Source organism: Bos javanicus, chromosome 3 (assembly GCF_032452875.1).
Source record: "Bos javanicus breed banteng chromosome 3, ARS-OSU_banteng_1.0, whole genome shotgun sequence".
Classification (NCBI taxonomy): Eukaryota; Metazoa; Chordata; class Mammalia; order Artiodactyla; family Bovidae; genus Bos; species Bos javanicus.
Window position 1 is genome coordinate 3,596,538 of NC_083870.1, and position 21,564 is coordinate 3,618,101.

Here is a 21,564-nt window from a genome sequence, read left to right on the forward strand (position 1 = left end):
AGAAATCACAGACGGCTGTGATTTAACAGCCATTAGGCTGTAGCCACTCCATATTGTGAGCCCCAAAAAAGCTCAAGATGTGAAAAAAAAAAAAAACACACAGGATACTAGCCCCAGATAGCTGAGATGAACATGTAAGGAATTATTTCAGTGAGCCCAGACACTCACATCTTCCCATACATAGAAAAGTGCTATATTCCTTAACTTGAGATATCTGGTTTCCTTTAATTAGTAACTTTTTGATGTTCCCACTACCTGCCTTTTGTTGTAGAACTTCTATATATCCTGGTTCCCCCAACCCCCTCATCTCCTCAGAGCAGTTTTCTCAGAGTTACTTGAGATACCATCGCCCTGACTTGAACTCCTAAAAATTCCCACAGAATAAAACATAACTCTCAACCTTTTAGGTTGTGACTATTTTCTTAGATCAACAGAAAGTCAAAAGATAGGGGATAAATGCCAAAGCCTTTGACTGTGTGGATCACGATAAACTGTGGAAAATTCTTCAAGAGATGGGAATACCAGACCACCTGACCTGCCTCTTGAGAAACTATATGCAGGTCAGGAAGCAAGAGTTAGAACTGGACATGGAACAACAGACTGGTTCCAAATAGGAAAAGGAGTATGTCAAGGCTGTATATTGTCACCCTGCTTATTTAACTTATATGCAGAGTACATCATGAGAAACGCTGGGCTGGAAGAAGCACGAGCTGGAGTCAAAATTGCTGGGAGAAATAGCAATAACCTCAGCTTGCAGTATGCAGTATGCAATAACCTCAGTATGCAGATGACTCCACCCTTATGGCAGAAAGTGAAGAGGTTGCAGTATGCAGTATGCAATAACCTCAGTATGCAGATGACTCCACCCTTATGGCAGAAAGTGAAGAGGAACAAAAAAGCCTCTTGATGAAAGTGAAAGAGGAGAGTGAAAAGTTGGCTTAAAGCTCAACATTCAGAAAACTAAGATCATGGCATCTGGTCCCATCACTTCATGGCAAATAGATGGGGAAACAGTGTCAGACTTTATTTTTGGGGCTCCAAAATCACTGCAGATGGTGACTGCAGCCATGAAATTAAAAGATGCTTACTCCTTGGAAGGAAAGTTATGACCAACCTAGATAGCATATTCAAAAGCAGAGACATTACTTTGCCAACAAAGGTCCGTCTAGTCAAGGCTATGGTTTTTCCAATGGTCATGTATGGATGTGAGAGTTGGACTGTGAAGAAAGCTGAGCACCAAAGAATTGATGCTTTTGAACTGTGGTGTTGGAGAAGACTCTTGAGAGTCCCTTGGACTGCAAGGAGATCCAACCAGTCCGTCCTAAAGGAGATCAGTCCTGGGTGTTCATTGGAAGGAATGATGCTAAAGCTGAAACTCCAATACTTTGGCCACCTCACGCGAAGAGTTAACTCATTGGAAAAGACCCTGGTGCTGGGAGGGATTGAGGGCAGGAGGAGAAGGGGACGACAGAGGATGAGATGGCTGGATGGCATCACCGACTCGATGGACATGTGTTTGAGTGAACTCCAGGAGTTGGTGATGGACAGGGAGGCCTGGTGTGCTGCAAAGAGCCGGACACGACTGAGTGACTGAACTGAACTGAACTGAAATGTATTCCTACTTTGCTCTACAGCAGAAATTGACACAATAGGGTAAAGCAACTATACTCAAATAAAAATTACTTTAAAAAACTCACTAAATGACAACAACTACAATAACTACCAGTGAATCCAGAGTCACAGGTCACCCTCATCTACCCAGAGCTCCTTATACACCAGGCTCTGTACTTTCATACCTCCAAGTTTATTTCATCCCTTATTTAATAGATTTGGGTCTGAATGTCTTTTGGCTGCTTCCAAAAAAAAAACAACAAAAAATCAAGTAAACCCTCTGTGAATGTTAATTTGCCACGACTGATATAATTCAAAAGACTGGGAGTCAGACCTTGGAGGATCCGTCCCCTAAACGATCTCAGGGCTCCAGACAATTAATCTATAAATGCCTTCCTCCAGTAGAGAGATTGGGTCCCCAGATATGGCATTAGTTGAGGGCGTTCCTAGGAGGGACTGCGTAGCGAGCAGAATAGAAAGCACTTCCCTCCCCCTATCCCCAAGGCAGACAGGAAAGCCGAATCTGGGAAAGGACCCTGTGCGAACTTGGGAAGAGGTCGAGCTCATTCCCAGCCAGGGAAGAGAAGCTTTCAGCCCTCTCCATGGAAAACTCCATGAAAATCTCTCCCGTGACAGTTTTGGAGTGCACAGGCCACCTCCGACCACACTTAGCTGGCCCAGGTCCAGGCCGCCAGGGGAGGATCTTCGCGGTCAGAGCCGCTGCTGAACGCTTTCAACTCGCTCAGCCCCAGTTGGACGGTTGGTGCCAAGATTGTTTAGCCCTGGGCGCCCTCTGCTGCCGGCTCAGGGCATCACAGGCACTTTCCGCGGAAAGCGGCAACCAGGAGGGGCGGGACTTTTAAAAGAGAAAACAAATAGCTTGAAAAATGAACCTCAAATGGACTCAGAAGGTCAAATAGATATTAACTCAATGGAGGTTTCGCTTTGGAGAATTAGGCCCAGAAGAGAGATCTCAAAGGAGAAAGGCTGGAGAATCTCATGGAGATTGCTGAGAAACAGAGGAGTCCATTTAAGCTGGGAAAGAATCATCTTCTTGGTAAAGGGGTTACAGACCTGTAACCTGCTAAGCCACCAGTATTACATATGAAGTCCAACGACAAGGCCACATCAGGGGTGATTTAAAGCTGGTTACTACTCTGCAACATCGGATGTTTCCAAGGCAGCATTGACAGACTTCTTTCTCGGAGGTAGAACTGGAGATTTTGGAGGGTGACTGAATGTGAGTTTTCAGTGGGACTGTGTTATAGGATCTGTTGGTTTTTTCTCTGCCACAAGCCAGTTGCAATGTGCAGTGTAAAAGTGCTAGATCACTCCTTCCAAAATGTGCCAAGTCAGCTATGGGCATTCTGGGCAAGCTGAAGTCACAGCACACCTGGAGGCAGCAATGCTAATGTCAGGCTACCTAGTGTAAAAAGCAAAGGACAAGAGGGGAGAAGGCTGGGGTCCCCTTCTGGTCTCAGGCAGCAGGCTCCTTTTCTGACCTTGGAGGGTCACTGGGCCTCTTAGGACTTCAGATCCCTTCTTGGCAAAGTCAAAGATTTTGATGCAATGAACTCTGTTTCCTTCTACCTCTTAGAAATTGATTGATCTTCTATTCCATGACCTCATAAGGTAGTAGGAGATCACCCTGATCTCTCAGCACCATTCTGAAAGATCTTTTATCTTAGAAAGTCCAGGATCTAAAGTATAAAACAAACACATTAAAGATTGTTAAATTAATTGAACACCCGTCCCTGCTGTGGGTTTAGTGTTCTGTCAGATGATGGAGTGGTATAGCTGGTTCCTAACCCCAGCGGACAGAATTTTGTTTATCCTTCTCAGTCGATTGAAAAGCAAACCACTCACGGCACCTCTGTTGTTTCTTTTCCCCCTCATCTGCTATTTCAAGTAGAAATCCTCCCAAAGGTAGCTTCTCCTTATGTATTTCTAGTAGGTCCCTGAAAATCCACTTTCTGTTTTGTTCTGTCTATATATGACATCTATGGAAAGTATGCAGTATTGTTTGTAGGTTTTAAAAATGTACATGAAGGATTTTTTTTGCTGTCGATCTCCTTTTGATCCATCCTCTTTTGTTTTACTCAGCATTAATCTTTGAGATCCATCAATGATGTTCTGTGTAACTCTAGCCAGTTCCTTCTGATAGCTGCACGTTATTCTGGTAGAGTCGTCATTGGTCTAGAATCCTTTCCCATGACAGGCACTCTTGTTCAAGGCTCCTTGTTTACCTGTATGGGAGTTTCTCTGGGGTATGTACAAGGGGTAGGACTTGCCTAATTGCAGAGTAGTCACTTGCTTATTTCACTCATACTTCTGCCTCTTTCTCTACGAATTTCACCAATAAATGCACCCGAGCTTGAGTGACCCATTTCTATATATCCTTCCTTTCATTTGGTCAAATTCTCGATTTTGTCAAATATGTTGCACGTCAAGTGAGATCTTTCTCTGAATTTCTTTTCTTTTATTACTGGAAAAGCTGAGCTCCATTCAATGTTCTTATTAGCCATTCAGATTTCCTTTACCACGAATTTCCTATTTACAGTGCTGTAAGCTGCTGCTGCTGCTGCTAAGTCGCTTCAATCGTGTCCGACTCTGTGTGACCCCATAGATAGCAGCCCACCAGGCTCCCCCATCCCTGGGATTCTCCAGGCAAGAACACTGGAGTGGGTTGCCATTTCCTTCTCCGGTGCATGAAAGTGAAAAGTGAAAGTGAAGTCACTCAGTCGTGTCCGACTCCTAGCGACCCCATGGACTGCAGCCTAGCAGGCTCCTCCGCCCATGGGATTTTCCAGGCAAGAGTACTGGAGTAGGGTGTCATTGCCTTCTCTGAGTGTTCTAAGTGATGCAACCAAATTCTCCTTAGTGATTCAAAGGCCCCCAACATTCTGAAAATTGATTATTTTTTTTCTTTCTCACAGGAAACCAGGGGGCTCAGCAAGTTGTTCCTGTTATCTTTTTACTTAAATAAATTACAACAAGATTTATATGCAACTTCCTCCAAAAGATAAATTTCACATCTTGGCAACAAACAGAATATATCATGCATGCTCAGATCCTTTGAGAAAATTTTGGTTCAAAACTGGACCAGGTTGCTCTTCATCGCAGCTGCCAAAGAACAGAAAGGAGGCTGCTTGTTTAAAGCCTCAGGTGACCAATGAGATTTTGACTAATTGTTATCACTGCCGGTCCTTGCTACCCTAAGAGGGTATTGAAGTAACCATCCTCCTCTTCTGAAGGGGACACACAGGTACAGGTAAGGCCCCCTAAAACTGTTTGGGGGAAGGGTGCAGGTTTGCTTGGGCACGGGAAGTAAATCGCAAGAAAAGGGCTGACATACAGATGATAAATCTGTGGGTTGAACGACAACGTGTTGGGTAGAGAATAAGGAGGAGACTGAATTAAAATTTGAAAGCATCCAAACGTCTCTGCTTTGCTTCCTATCTTAATTAACAATTAGGCCTGGCTGCGTCACTCTTTTTTGGCACGTGCCTAATATATATGTCCTTCGTCCAACGTTCTATTTTGTTTTTCGATGTTGCTTCCTGAGTGGCAAGTGAGTGAAAGTGAAAGTGAAGTCGTTCAGTCGTGTCCAACTCTTTTCGACCTCATGGACTGTAGCCCACCAAGCTCCTCCGTCCATGGAATTCTCCAGGCAAGAATACTGGAGTGGGTTGCCATTTCCTTCTCCCTCCTGAGTGGCAAGGGTTCTTTAAATAATTTATATATTACATCTTTGAAAACTATAGATGTTACAAGTGCGTTCTCCCAATCTAGTATCATTTATTATCTTGAACAGAATCTTTAATTTTGATGCAGTCGAATCTATTTCCCATTTTATGGTGTGCAAATCTGGAGTCTTGTTGGAGAAATCTCTTTCTTCCCAAAGTTAGTGAAACATGTTCTCATTCTGAAGTATGTGGAAAATTAATCTAACCACAGACTCCAGGAGCCAAGTGAGAGTTCAAGTATCTGCTTTGTAAGGGGTAGATTTGGACTAGAGACATGACGGGCCTTTCTTCCTGAATTAAAGATGTCCAGACCCACAGTGCAGGCTGACCCGATTTACCCCAGCCCCTTCCCAGGTGGAGAAGCTGGCAAAGGGCACCCTGGGTGGTGAGAGTGGCCCTGCTCAAAGGTCCATCCCACGGATTCGGGCAACATGTGGCTCATACACGTGAACATACGCGGCACCAGGCAGCCTGGCCAAGAGGTAACGAGGCTGAGCGAGTGTTGACTTGCTCCATTCCCACTAGTCAGGCTAGTCACCTTCTCCTCCCATGAGGAGGAGAAAGTGACAGGGCAGAGAGGGAAGCTAAAAGGTTTTCCCAGTTTACATCTCTGGTCGAGAAGCAGAAGGCTTTCAGCTTTGGGCTGGGATGGAAATGGAATTAGGAAGAGAGCAATTCCTTTCACTACATAGAATATCTTCATACTGCAGTTGAAGAGACTGAAACTTGGGGAGGTCAGTAACTTGTCCATGGTCACACAGCAAGAATTTGAAACCAGCTCTTAACTTCTCCTCTGTGACGCTGATCCCCTCCATGCTCTATCTCCCTCAAATCACTGCCTCTCAAGATACTGGAGCCTCAGTGGTCACTTCTCACAGTGGCCTGATCTGACTGCTGAGAACTCAGAGAGCAAAAGGACTTGTCTGAAGCTGCCAGCAGATCAGAAGTAGAGGACGAGTGTCTTCCAAACATATAATGAAGTTCCAGCCATTGCTGGTTGCTCTTAGCCTTGAGTTTTTGTTCTGAAGAGAACCAGTAAAAACAACAGAGACCCAACTCAAGCTGATTTAAGCAAAAAAAAAAAAAAAAAAAAGGGAACATGTTGTCTCCACGAGCAGAAAAGTCTAAAGGCAGGTCCAGCTTCAGGCATAGCAGGATCAAGACACCTGGTTGGTGTCTTTTGAATTCCCCGTGCCATCTCTCGGGTCTGCCTTTCTTTCTATTGAAACCATTCTTGGTAAGCTTGACCAAAGATGACTTACCAGGAGCTCTCACTGGGCAGCCTGGCAGAACAGTAACCCTGGGAAAAAGAGAAGAGTGTTTGTCTCTCCTCCTATTCCAGTGTAAATCCTGAAGCAGGCATTCATAGCCTCTAACTGACTGGAATCGCCTTCCAGCTACACTTGTAGGGTTGGTAGTAGAAACAGCAACACTTGAATCACAGGGGCTGAGAATGTGTAGGGGTAGCTTCTTAAACTGAAATGAAAAATGAGATATGGGTACCAAAGAGGTTGGGAATGGAGGCTGAAATCCACAGGGAAAGATGACAACACATTCAGGCTGAAGTCACCTGTGTGTATGTGTCTGTGATTACCTCTGCTGTACTCCCAGGCACCTCTGCTGCACACATGCTCTCCTGGACATGGACCTGGTGTCTCATATGTAGGACCTCAGTCTGTCCTCCAGGCACTTCTGTGAGGTGGGTACCACCTGAGCCTCATTTTAATGATGAGGATAGCAAAGCTCAAGGAAGTTATATTACTAACTCCAGGCCACATAGTAAGGGATGGAGCTCAAACTCAAGAACGCCTTCATTTAAATCACATACCATTCACCACTACGTAGCCTCCTTTGCAAAGAAGACAGCTAATCCCAGGAAAAGAGGACTGCGTGCATTCTGCAGATAATATGTCTCCCTGCCCCCCGTTGCCAAATCATAGAACAGAAAGCGCAAATCCATACTTTCATTGCCTATGATTTCTCTCTTGAAATTCTGGATTTCTGCTCTATTCACAGACACTTCCTCCCTTGGAAAAAGCTGACCACCCATGTTGGAGAGCCAGTGTTGTAAGGGGACAGCTGTTTAGGGGCTGTTCACAGCCATAGACACACTTTATTTATTTTAAAGCTGGAGAAAGATATTCTCCTCTCAAGATGCCTGGTTCCAAACTGGCTAAACCACTTTTTGCTCAAACTTTCCAAGCAGTTTCATCCCTGGGGTAGAAACAGCGTGGAATGATTTGGAGCAAAAGGACAATTTGGGGACAATTATGAGTGAGTGAGAACAGAAGGCTTTAATAGACGTTGTCTTTCAACCCTTAACTCTGGCGTCTTGTAACCGAGAATTCTGTCCCTCAGGTTTTGGTGGTGGGAACGTAATGCTGAGCAGTTGTCTGGAACTGCTTCTAGATGTTCAGTAATTAGAAACAGGAGCACTGACTCAGGAGCCCTTCAGTTGGGTTACAGAGCACCAATTCACATATGAAAAAAAATGTGCAAATGTGCAAAGATTAAAGTTGAACAAAAACGAATAAATATTTCCTATGGATTTCAAAAGTGACTTGCAGTTCTCCTTTCAAAACTGAATTGTCAACTATTTAATGTAAGTTAGTCCTATACAAGGAATGAACTGGAAGCAAAGTTGAAAATTTTTCAGTAATGACGAGAAGGCAAAATCTCGCATGTAGGGGCATGTGGTCAATGCAGGGAGGCAGTGCGGTTAGGAGGAAGTCAGGTGACACCCTAGGAAGTTGTCTGCAAAAATACATGTTGAAATTTGGTCCAGGATGGGATCAGACATATTTCCATTTCCTTGATGAGATTTAAAAGCTGGAAAATACCCAGCTATTGTCCATGACCTAGACACAGTCTTCTTGGAGGCAGAGAAATGCTTTTGGGGGTGTTCTTTCTAACTTAAGGATTCTTCAGAGCCTGTCCATCGTATCATGGGTGCCACAGCAAAGAGTATGTGGAGAATCTGTGCACATGTACTCACACATACACGGGCACACACAGAATGTGATCATTTAGACAGCCAGGCTCCTGTGGGATACAGCAGAGGAGCAAACAGAGGCTTAGGTGGAAATAGGAAAATTTCCCACAGGGTGGAGCCAGGCTGTCTGGGGTCTCCCACCCAGGTAGGAGTGCATCTTTTGTAGCAGCTGCAGATGTCACAGCCACTGTTTTCCCTCAGGGAAACCAGGGCAGATGAAACCAAGTGGCAAGTAAGATGTAGACTCCTGGATCTTTATCTGTCTCATACACCACTCTGCTCCATTCTTGGGAATATTTTGCGAGCAGACATGGCCAGAGCCTGGCATACTGCTAGTCTAGACCTACTCTGCAAATGTCTACTGAGGGAATAAATGATACTTCTCAGAACTGGGGCAAGGGCTCTGATCTGGCAGTCTCCTGAATCTTCAGCTCGGGGAGTACTGAGTGATGGAGTGCTGGAGACTGGGACAGAAAGGACTGTCTACACAACGAACTTCGGGTGCCTGTGGGAGGAGCTGCTAACCTCCCCCCAGGTGCCTGACTGCTGCCCAGTTCACATCCCTTCTTTGTACTCAAAGGGCTTGCCCGAGCTTGAACCCATTAATAGAGAGGCCAGAAGGACCTGGCCCTGATGCTCAGCATTAGGTGGGCCTTAGGAAAAGTTTAAGAAATTTAATACTCATCAAACACACGTTATGTGTAGAACAGACATTAACTCTATGTGAAATTCTATGCCAAGTAACAGGGTGATGCGTAAAATGCTATTTTGTTTTTTTTTAAAAATAACTGAATCTGACACCACACTTATGGCAGACGGCAAAGAAGAACCAAAGAGTCTCTTGATGAAAGTGAAAAAGGACAGTGAAAAAGTTGGCTTAAAACTCAACTTTCAGAAAACTAAGATCATGGCATCTGGCCCCATCACTTCAAGGCAAATAGATGAGGAAACAGTGGAAACAGTGACAGATTTTATTTTGGGGGGCTCCAAAATCACTGCAGATGGTGACTGCAGCCAGGAAATTAAAAGACACTTGCTCTTTGGAAGAAAAGCTATGACCAACCTAGACAGCATATTAAAAAGCAGAGATGTTACTTTGCCAGCAAAGGTCCATCTAGTCAAAGCTATGGTTTTTCCAGTGGTCATGTATGGATGTGAGAGTTGGACTGCGAAGAAAGCTGAGTGCCGAAGAATTGATCCTTTTGAACTGTGGTGTTGGAGAAGATTCTTGAGAGTCCCTTGAACTCCAAGGAGATCCAACCAGTCCATCCTAAAGGAGATCAGTCCTGGGTGTTCATTGGAAAGACTGATGTTGAAGCTGAAACTCCAATACTTTGGCCACCTGATGTGAAGAGCTGACTCATTGGAAAAGACCCTGATGCTGGGAAAGATTGAGGGCAGGAGAAGAAGGGGACGACAGAGGATGAGATGGTTGGATGGCATCACTGACTCAATGGATGAGTTTGAGTAAGCTCCGGGAGTTGGTGATGGACAGGGAGGCCTGGCGTGCTGCAGTCCTTGGGGTCACAAAGAGTTGGACACGACTGAGGAACTGAACTGAACTGAACTGAATATGGGTTATATGGTGTACATAGATGCATGGGGAAAAGATAGAAAGAGTGTACATTGTTAACAAGTGTTACTATCAGGAGGAGAGTGGAATTAGTACTAAGTACTAAGGTAAAGTACTAAGGTGTACTTTTCATCTTCTTTATTTCTTTTCACAATGAGCATGCATTTATATATCACTTCTGAAATTCTTCAAGACATTTGTCATTTTTTGTCATTAAATACTTACAAATGTATATGTGTTTATTTTCTGTCTCCCTCACGAAGACAGGAAAATTATTTGTGGTGTGTCAAGGACTTGGGGGCACCTAAATTGTTTACCTTTGTGTGCTCAGAACTCCAAACAGTTTCTGGCACAGAGTGTTTAATATATATTTGTTGATTGAATGAATAAATTATTTATAAAATAAAGAATCAGAAAAGCATGTACTCCAAATGGAGGGCTTAAGTCTCTGGAACAGAGCCTGGTCATGCTAAGTACCTAATGTGTGCATTTAAATTGAATACTTCAGAAAAAATAAATAAATTAAATACTTTGGTATAGAAGGCTTGGTGCCTGCTGTTAGGGATTTTAAAATCCAGACATCCATATTTATAACCATGTTACAAAACAGATTATGACAAGTCTCGTAAACTGGTACAAGCAAAGAGTAACAGGGCTCAGGAAAGGAAGCTGTAGTTTCCAGAGGAGGTAATCAGAGCAGGCTTCATGGAGAAGGTGAGGTCTGAGAAGGGCTTTGAAAGATGATATCATGGTGTCCTGGGCTTACCATACGAGTTACAGTTTGGAGGCTTAAAACAATAGAAATTTATTTTCTCATTGTTCTGGGGGCCAGAAGACCTAAATCAAGATGTCGACAGGGCTGTGCTTCCTCCCAAGGCTCCAAAGGAATCCGCTCCTCACTATTCTGGCTGCTCCTAAATGCGGGGCAGTTCTGACGTTTCCTGGCTTGCTGAGCGCTGCCTCCTGTTCACAGTGACTTAGCCTCTGCGTGTGTCTGTCTGATACTTCTCTGCCTCCCTCTTAAAGGATACATGTAATTACATTCATAAAGTGCTTCTCTCAAGATTATTACTTATCACTTCTTTTGCCATATAAGGTAATATTCAAGATTCTGGGGATTAGGACAAGACTTTATCTTGCATTTTTCTACCTAACATGGTTGGAGAGGACTTTCAGATGTGGAGGAGACATCAGTATATACGGGGTGCTGGGACTGGAAAATCACCAGTCAAGGACTGGTAGGTGGTTTACTCAGTGGAAACCGGGTGTGTGAAAGGGAAGAGTGGGCAATTCCTTGTCTTCGCACAGTCCACCCTCCATACCTGTGGGTTCCTCATCCACAGACTCAACCAACCGTGCATTGAAACTATTGAAAAAATTTCCAGAAAGTTTTAAAATACAAAACTTGAATTTGTCACATGCCAGCAACTATATATAGCATTTATATTAAGTATTGTGAATAATCTAGTGATGATTTAAAGTACATGAGAGGACATGGATCGGTTTTATGCAAATATGACACCATTTTATATAAGGGACTTGAGCATCTTATATTTGGATATCTACTAGGGGTTCTGAAACCAATCCTCCACAGATTCTAAGTGACAACCGTGTATACTACCAAAAGATTTGAAAACAGAGACTCAAACACATACTTGTATGTCAGTGTACATTGCAGCATTATTCTCAATAGCCAAAAGGCAGAAGCAACCCAAGTGTCCATTAACAAATGAATGGATAAATTTAACATATGGTATATCCATACAATGGAATATTATCCAGCTATAAGAAGGAAAGCAGCTCTGATACCTGCTACAACATGATGAACCTTGAAAATATTGTGCTAAGTGAAAGAAACCAGGCCCGAAAGGGAAAATATATGTTTCCACAGCTATGAAATCTCTAAAGTAGGCAAATTCACTGAGGCAGAAAGATTAGAGATTACAGGAGCTGGGGTAATTGGGGAATGGGAAGTTACTGCTTAAAGATGATAGAGTTTCTCTTTGGAGTAATGATAAAATTTTGGAAATAGATAGTGGTGATGGTTGCACTATAGTATGAATGTAGTTAATGCCACTGAATTGTACACTAAAAAGTGGTTACAATGCGCACACATTTGTCAACACCAAAAGTGAGCCCTAAAATAACTATGGAATCTGAGACACATAAGGGACATATAATGCTGTGCTGGTGTAGGTTTTTCTATTGTAGCAAACATACATGTTTGCTGGAGGATGTTGGTAATGGCGGAGACTATGCGTGTGTGGGGGTAGCGGGGATATGGGATATTGTATCTTCTGCTTAATTTTGTTATGAACCTAAAACTGCTCTAAAAAGTACAGTCTATTTTTAAAAAGGTTACAATGGTACATTTTATGTTATACGCGTTTTACTCCAATTAAAAAAAAAAAAAGGGTATATCCCACGGTTGAGAGGGAAGTGAACATCTGACTCATTTGAAAAGTCTCTGATGCTGGGAAAGATTAAGGGCAGAAGGAGAAGGGGGCGTTAGAGGATGAGGTGGCTGGATGACACCACTGATGCAATGAACATGAACTTGGGCAAACTTCAGGGGATGGTGGGGACAGGGAGGTCTGGTGTGCTGCAGTCCATGGGCTAGCCAAGAATCAGACATGACCTGGCAACTAAACAGCAACAGAGAACCTAAGGCCTGAAGTAGGAAGCTGGCAGGAAGCGGGAGAGGATGGGAAAAAGAATTTGAGACCGAATTGGCAGGTGAGGGCAGTTAACTGGATAGAGGGCAGAGGTGAGGTTGAGATGCTAAGCCTGAGGGATTTTGAGAGTCACAGGGCATGCAAAGCAGGTCAAGAATTGGAGTGAGGGGATGGTGAGTCTGAGATGCTGAAGGTGCATCCTACCCCAGGGGAAAGTAAGAACACAGTGGTTTAAAGTCTCCCCCAGGATGAGAACAGAGGCTCAAGGAAGAAATTTGGAGAATATGCACCCTTGAGGAGATGTGACTAACCAGTGAAGGAAGTAAAGGAAGAGTGTATATGGCCAGGGAAGCCCGAAGGGGAAGTTGAGCAAGAAATGCCGGGTGCTACGGGGGAGCCAGATGACTGTGGGCTGCTTCTGCACATGCTTGTGTTCTGGCAGTTTTTCCCAAGTAGAACAAAGGCGGTGTGTCCCCAGTTGGAGTGGAACCTGGCTCTTGAACTCTCTCCCTCGGCCACCCTCAGCTGTTCTATACTTTACCCACTCTCACCTTCCTGCTTCTAAGGGTTTGTGCAATTTGAAACCCACATTACAATCCCTGGCTTGACACCCCTAGAAGCCATTTCAGGCCCCATAAATGCCATAAATATAGATCCACAATAGCAAACATCCAATCCAAGCACGGCAGACTATAATCTTAATATATATCTTACTCTAGCTTCTTATAGAAATATCACCACAAAAATGTCAATTTATCATTATTCTTTCTTGACAGGGCTATTTTGGTGAAACTACTTTGGTAGATAACATTTTATTGTTCAGTGATATTAATACAAAGATCTTGAAAATAATATATTCTCATGCTTTCAGAGCTAGGAAATGCTTGCCATTCCACACCATCTGATAGAAATCTTGTCTCTCGTAGAAAACTAAGGGCATTGTGATATATCCTTGTTCCTGTTTTTTCTGTTGGCCATCGGGATGCTTAAGGTCAACTTTTGCACCAGATTGTGGGAACTTCCATTTGGTCTTCTGGTACAATCACTCTGCTTATCTGTCCTCTTCACCCCAGGTCAGTTCAGTTCAGTTGCTCAGTCTTATCTGACTCTTTGCGACTCCACGGACTCTGTTCATCACCAATTCCCAGAGCTTGCTTGAACTCATGTCCATCGAGTCGGTGATGCCATCCAACCATCTCATCCTCTGTCTGTCATCCCTTTCTCCTCCTGACTTCACTCTTTCCCAGCATCAGGGTCTTTTCTAATGAGTTGGGTCTTCACATCAGGTGGCCAAATTATTGGAGCTTCAACTTTAGCATCAGTCTTTCCAATGAATATTCAGGGCTGATTTCCCTTAGGGTTGACTGGTTTGATCTTCTTGCTATCTAAGGGACTCTCAAGAGTCTTCTCCAACACCACAGTTCAAAAGCATCAGTTCTTTAGTGCTCAGCTTTCTTTATGGTCCAACTCTCACATCCATACATGACTACTGGAAAAACCATAGCTTTGACTGTAGGACCTTTGTTGGTAAAGTAATGTCTCTGCTTTTAAATATGCTGTCTAGGTTTGTCATGGGCTTCCCTGGTGGTTCAACTGGTAAAAAATCCACTGCAATGTGGGAGACCTGGGTTTGACCCCTGGGTTGGGAAGATCCCTTGGAGAAGGGAAAGGCTACCCACTCCAGTATTCTGGCCTGGAGAATTCCATGGACTGTATGGTCCATGGGGTCTCAAAGAGTCGGACACAACTGAGTGACTTTCACTTCACTTCACTTCACTTCTAGGTTTGTCATAGATTTTCTTCCAAGGAGCAAGTATCTTTTAACTTCCTCTTCACCCCAGCCTTTTTCAATACATGTTCCTTGGCCTCTTTTCTTTCTCTTAATAGTTTGATGAGTAACAATGTCATTCATGGTGCATCTCTTCAAATCCTTTTTGAAGGTTGGCAAGATGTAGAAACCAAGTGAGTGGGTGAGAAAGATAGGCTTCAGTACTGTGAAGGGCAGATAATTGAGTTATTTGGTACTACTAGCTGGCTTCATCAACAAGTCCCAAGTCACATCATAGAGACGGTGTCCAAGATATACGTGTGGCTTGTGTCATCAAGATTACGTCCAAAACCTGAACCTCCCTGGCATTGTGTAGTGTGGAGGAGTTGGAGGTTGCATGATGTTGATATACCAGGAGCAGCAAAGACAGCTGATGGATGCCCTAAGTACCTTCAGTCAAGAGACTGGCCTTGGAGAGAAAGACCATGTTGCTGACACTGCACTGGATATTCCTGGTGTGGCTCAGGAAGCCACTATGGGGGCCAGGTGTGGCTTTTCCTCTGTTATATTAAGTAGTTCTACCTGTGTTGATGATGAAGCGTGTGTGAGACTTTGGTTGCCTTAACTGAATGAATAATTTGCATTGTGATCCTACTAGACTCCTAGGAACTGGAATATACTCACACACCAAAGCTACCACATGCCCTGCCCTCTGCCATGGGATGTGGCATGAGGGCTGGGCAAGTGCCCAGCAGCCTGGCTGCAGCATGCCAGCTGAGAAGCCACCCTGAGCTCTGCCAAGAGGCTGCGGGGAAGCCGGAGGTCCTCTGTGCTGTCTCTCTGGCGCTTCTGTGGTTTCTCCTCCAGCCAAGTCCACAGCTAATGCCCCTGGTTTCAGGAGGACAAATGTAATGAGAAGGAGGCTCTGGAGCAGGGCTATTGAGAGCCAGATCTGCAGAAGCTTGGAGATTGGCTGCTAGTTCTGTGTGGGTCTGGAAAATGTAGCCTGGTGGATGGGATTCGAGAAGACTTGTCCAGGACTGGAGTGCAAGGGCCGTCTTCAGGATGAAACCTCTCCAGCCTAGAAGCGCACCTTCCATGCACACTGAGGTGCAGTCCCAGGAAGTCTTCTGCTTACTCACCTTCCCAGTCCTATCAGCTCTTTGTCCCAGAAAAGGAGGCCTTATTCACAATGCTGTCACTCAGGAAGTGGGTTTGGCGCCCTGAGGAATCCCACTGCCCCTCTGGAGCCTCTGACTTTGAGTGGCCCCTAAAGTTCTGAGGAAGGCCTCAGACCTGTTTCTCCCCAAGGTCTGAGGTGAACTCTGAAAATGCCTGGAACACTCCTGACCAAAAATAAATACCCACAGTGCTCGTCCAGTGCCCACTAAAATAACAGAAAGGTGTCCTGGAATGATCATGTCTGCTCATGCATCAAGACCTTTTTTAAAAAAAGCCTTTCTTGAAAACTATCTTTGTGAGACTGAGACAGTGTGGCTCTTTGTGACCCTATGCAGTGTAGCCTGCCAGGCTCCTCTGTCCATGGAATTCTCCAGTCAGGAGTCCCAGAGTAGGTGGCCACTCCCTTCTCCAGGGGATCTTCCCAAACCAGGGATTGAACCTGGGTCTCCTGCCTTGCAGGTGGATTCTTTACCTAGAAAACTATGCAGGCATGTATGCTGCCTGAGCCCCTGAATCATGATCTCTGAGGGTGGCTGGATGTTTGCCTTTTTAAAGCTCCCCAGATGACGCTTATGTGTAGGCAGCGTCCAGATCCAAGATGCTTCTCCCACATCTGGGCGGTGGGCCCAGAAAGGTGACTCACCAAGACTGGCGGACCCAGGCCTGGGGCCTGAGTCTTCTGACACTCAGGCCAATCGAACATCCCCTGTGACTTTCGGGCTGCCCTGGTTGAAGCCTGCACGCCCACCTGCACGGTGCTTCCAGCCACTACCCCCGACCCCTGCAACCCCACTCAGCCACACAGCGCTGCTCCTCCATGGGTTCATGCTGTGCCTGCTCTTTAACCTACTCTTTAAGGGAGAAAAAGTGTTTACTTGTCTCTCTGATTCCCACATTAAATCATAAAGCCCATGAGGCCACAGACCACAACAAATCCAACTCAGTCACGGCTGCAGAGCAAGGGTTGTGGGCCCCACAGGGTCTGGAGAAATGGAAAAGTTGACTCTCTTCCAGTGTGTGTGTGCTCAGTCGTGTCCAACTTTTTGCGACCCCATGGGCTGTAGCCCACCTCTGTCCATGGAATTTTCCAGGCAAGAATACAGGAGTGAGTTGCCATTTCCTCCTGGAGAGAATATTCCTGGCCCAGGGATCAAACCACGTCTCCTGCATTGGTAGATGGATTCTTCACCACTAAGTCACCTGAGAAGCCGCACTTCCAGAGTACGAGATGTCATGGTATCATGGAGAGGGAATGAGTTTTCAAATCAGTTTTTGAATCTGAGCTTTGAATTCTGGCCTCGCTGAGCTTCCATGTCTTCAAGTGTAAAATGAGACCCAGAGGGTCACAGTGCCATCACAGGAGTTAACATAGGTGGAAGCACCTGGCTTATTAGATGCACAGTATTGGTCAGGATAGGCTAGGTTTGCTGCTATAACAAACCTCAAAATCTTAATGCATAAGGCAAGGCTTCGTTTCTCCCACACACTGCCTGCTCAAGGGAGGGGTGGTAGATCGTGGACTCTGTTGATCGAAGGCACTCTGGGACCCATAACCAGCTCGGCATCAGGCCTTGAAGTTCACAGAGGCAGGTACACAGAACACGGGAATCACAGGCTCTCAAATGTTCTCCCCGGGAATTCACACACATCATTCCATTCACGTTTCCGCTGCAAGAATACATCTAACTTAGAGGGACACGTGCTCAGAAGGAGAAGAGAATCTGAAACCTTGATGAGAACTAGTAATCCCCACCCCTATATGCAAGGACTTATTACTGTCCAGGTGGCAGAAAGAGACCTGGCCACACTGGGACTGGAGCCCAGCCTCCTGGACTCCGCTCGGAGACTGGCTCCCATTCCTCCCACCACACGGCTGCCGCTGACAGTTCCCTGTTACACGAGCTCCTCTCCCTTCTGAGTCACTTGCTTCTCCTCTAGTCAAATGCCAAAGAGAAACATTTCCAACGGGTTACCAAAATGTTTGAGCAAATAGAAAGAAATTCCACGGTCAAGCATTCCAGTTCAAGGATGGTTCCTTCTTGCAGGGTTCATAACTCCTGTCATATTTCTAAATGGCTTATGCTTGTCAGCAATAGTACTTCCTCTGTAAACAATGGAATTTGAGGTATGACTTACAAAAGATTTATCATTCTGCAATACATGCTTTTGACTTGGGGTGTAAGTTTACATTATGGGTCCCTGAGCAGTCATTTGCAAAGACTTCCTCTTACAACCAGGCTCCTCCAGAAGAATTGTCACCATTCTCACGGGAGGGAGCCCTGGATTTTGGAGGGGAGTGCCGTCCCAGCCCTGCAAAGTTGCTCTGACGGCAGGTCCACTGAAACACTGATGAATTAAAATTAAATAAAAAAGCTCAGGGAGAAGAAGCGTGAGATTCAGTAACTGAGACCCTCCCAGGTTACATAAGAGTCTTTCCTAGGAATCAAAACCACAAGTGGAAGTTCTCTTCGAGACTGATTATATGTGTGTATTATATTCAGCTCTTGCTGTAAGTCACTTTTGACCTAGATTTCAGGATGTGCCAATGAATGAAACAGTTCTCTGCTCTCTTGGAGTTTACATTCTGAGAAAAGAAGAGAAAAACAAACAAGGGAGCCCACAGGTAAGAGTCCATGAGGAAGACAATAGTGCAAAGTAAGGGAAACGAGGGTGACCTGTGTTGAGAAGGCCAGTGCTGCTTAGACAGAGTGGCTAAGAAAGACCTCCTGATGAGGAGACGACTGAGGAGAAGGTGCCAGGAATGCTAAGATATGGCAGAGTATCCCGTTCAGAGGATGTGTGTGTAGCTGTATGAGCGTGCATGTAAGTAGCGCCGTCCACAGGCAGGGCAGGTAATAAGCCTTCATATTGTGTACAGGTTGGCATACACTTGGGGTGCTAAGATCCACATGCCATACAGACAGGGGTGGCAGCATGTGCCAAGCCCTGAGACAGGAAGTAGCTTGGCTTTTTTGAAGAGCAACAAGAAAGTATCAGTGACCTAGTGAGTGAGAAGAGGAGAGGGAGGGGATAAAGGGCTGTATGAGAGTGGCCTGCTGTTCAGGGTGAGACTCAAATTCTGATGCACCAAATTATGGCCCTTTTCAAAGCCCACATTGACTTCCATCATCCAACACCATTCTGCTGCACAAAGCAGAACTTGCCATAAGCTACTGGGGAGATGCTGGTCGTGGCAGGCAGGGGCTCTAGGCAGGAGAGACTGGAGCTCCACGTGACCCTCAGTGTCTCCTGGAGGCATTTTAGCATCCCTCTGTAGCTGGCTTGGGAAGAGGGCATATCCTCCTTCCTCCCTTCCTCATTTCTGCCCATCCCACTGTACCACACAACCTCACAATTCTCAGTGATTTTGAATCTACTTTACTCCTGGGAAGTTTCCAGGGCTCTTACTGAGCTCTGCTAAGAGATGAGGGTCTGAGGGAAAGACAGGAGCCTCTTTGGGTGGGTTGTGGGACCCTGGACCTTGTTAAGTAGGGAGCCCTGGGAGCTTCCAGCCAAAGGTCCTGCTGGTCAGCCCTGAAGTGGAACAGGAGTTTAGAAAACCAGCCCAACCTTGTCCAGTGCATCCTCGTCCACCATCTGCTGACCGCCCTCCATCAGCCCAATAATTGTTTATCTTGGCATTCCGGGTAGTAGGTCAGGTTAGATTCTTTTCTTTCAAATAGTCTCTTGACATCAAAGAGGAAGGGATGTAAGGTAAAAAGAAATAAATCGGGGAGGATTCCGCATGCTTCACAACTGCTTTCATGTCTGGGATGCGCAGGAATGCCGGGGTGGGCACAGATTCTGTTATCTCCCCCGGTTCAAGGAAGGGTGGTAGGTGGGAGTGCGGTGTCCAAGCGCAGAAATGATCTGGACAGATAGCAGGGCCGCGGGCTGCATGAAAGCAAGAGTCGAGGGCAAGATTTTTCAAATTGAGATAGTGTGCTGGATAACATGGGGCTCAGGATGAGCAATAAAGCATGCAAGCTGGTGGGAGGTGGCCCTGTGGTAGGAGGAATGCAGAGTGACCAAGAAGGGGCTCTATGGCTTATGTGTGACCTTTGGAAGGGCTCAGGCCCCATTGTAGCCCCAATTTCCTAACCTGTAAAGTAGCATCTTTAAATATGGCGTTTTCGTATTTTTCAGCTCTTCCTGAATAGTTTTGACCTGGGGATGATTTATTCTCTTTCAAAACAGCAAATGGTTACCTAAAGAGCTAAAATCGATTTCATTTTCCTAGCTTAGCTTTGAACTTCAGAAGTTGACAGTCTGGTGGAGGAGACAATGGGAGCATGTGGCAGAGATGGCAAAAATCTCAAGCAACACACAGTAAAGAAACAGCTAAATGTTAAGTAGAAGAGTCTTTTAAAAAATTTATTTCTTTTTAATTGGAGGATAACTACTTTACAGTCTTGTGTTGGTTTCTGTCGTAATCAACATGATCAGCCACAAGTATACATACGTCCCCTCTCCCTTGAACCTCCCTCCCACCTCCCACCCCATCCCACTCCTCTAGGTCATCACAGAGCATAGGATTTGAGCTCCCTGAGTCATACAGCAAATTCCTACTGGATCTCCATTTTGCATATGGTAATGTGTGTGTTTTAATGCTACTCTCTCAATTTCCCCGCCCTCTCCTTCCCCAGCTGTGTTCACAAGTTTGTTCTTTATGTCTGCATCTTATAGAAGGGTTCCCTGGGGGAAGACATAGAGGATCCATCTAGGGAGCTTTTAGGACAGGGAGGGACTGGAGCTGGTGGGAAGAAGTCTGGAGAGCAGCAGAGGGTCACATTTGAAGAGTTGGGAGGGTTCATCCAAGTCCCTGTTCTGGAACGCACCCATGACAGCACAGGCGCACAGGGCTCGAGGCAACTTCATTTTCAAAAACTTTCCCCTGTCTCCTCCTTCTTTTAAGTGAAATTTATACACTTTTTTCAATAGTGCAACTTGGTGGTATGCCTCAAAAAGCTTTAAAATGGTCAAACCACTTCCCCTGCAAGTTCTACTTCTAGGAATGTATTCCAAGGACATAATCAGAGTTAACAAATACCTAGGTGCAGACATGCCAAAGCAATGATTTCATTATAATTTATTATTTAAGTACAATAAATCTAAGTATTTAAGTAAGTAATATTATTTATTATAATTTTCTTATAAAAAGCATTATTTTATTTTGTTCTCGCCATAACCCTATATAGAAGATATATGTTTTGTAAGGAAAACACCACCTAGGAACAATTAGTTAATGTACCTAAAATTATTAATATATTGAACAAGTGGTTAAAGCCAGGAACTGAATCCCTGTCTGAGCCTATTTCCAAACTCCAAAAGATTCTCCCTCTTTAGGGACAAATATCATCATTTAGATATAAGAACTGATTAAACCAATTATGGTTCATATGTTATATATTATAATGATGTGAAAAACTCGCAATATTCCGTTGAAGTGGAACACCTCAATGCCATGGAGACTACATATAACACGTTAAGTAAAAAATAGGTTGTGAAACACTGTGCATAATGTGAGGCTAATTTTAGGAAAAAATATAATGGTTAGGTCATAATAAAATAAAATGCTGATATTTGTTATGTGCTAGTATTGGAATTGTGAATGATTTTTATTTTTTTATTTATGTTTTCTGCAGCTGCAAAACTTTCTTAAAAGAAATGACATGGCCTTTCTAATCACAAAAAGGTAATCTTTTTTTCTTTTTTTTTTAATTTATTTATTTTAATTAGAGCCTAATTACTTTACAATATTGTATTGGTTTTGCCTTACATCAACATGAGTCCTTATTTTTTGATAACCGCTGTCACAAAGCAGTTGCTTCTTATTATAAAATGAATATGTGATCAGTATTAAAAATTTTGGAAAGTACCTAAAGCAGAGCAAGAAGATGCTTAGCTCAATGTGGATACTTAACAGGGCCAACTATATTAGTGCACTTCCTTTCAGTCCCTCATCTTCGCACGCCTGTTTATTGGTTTATTTTACACAATTGTGCTCAGGTTTAAAA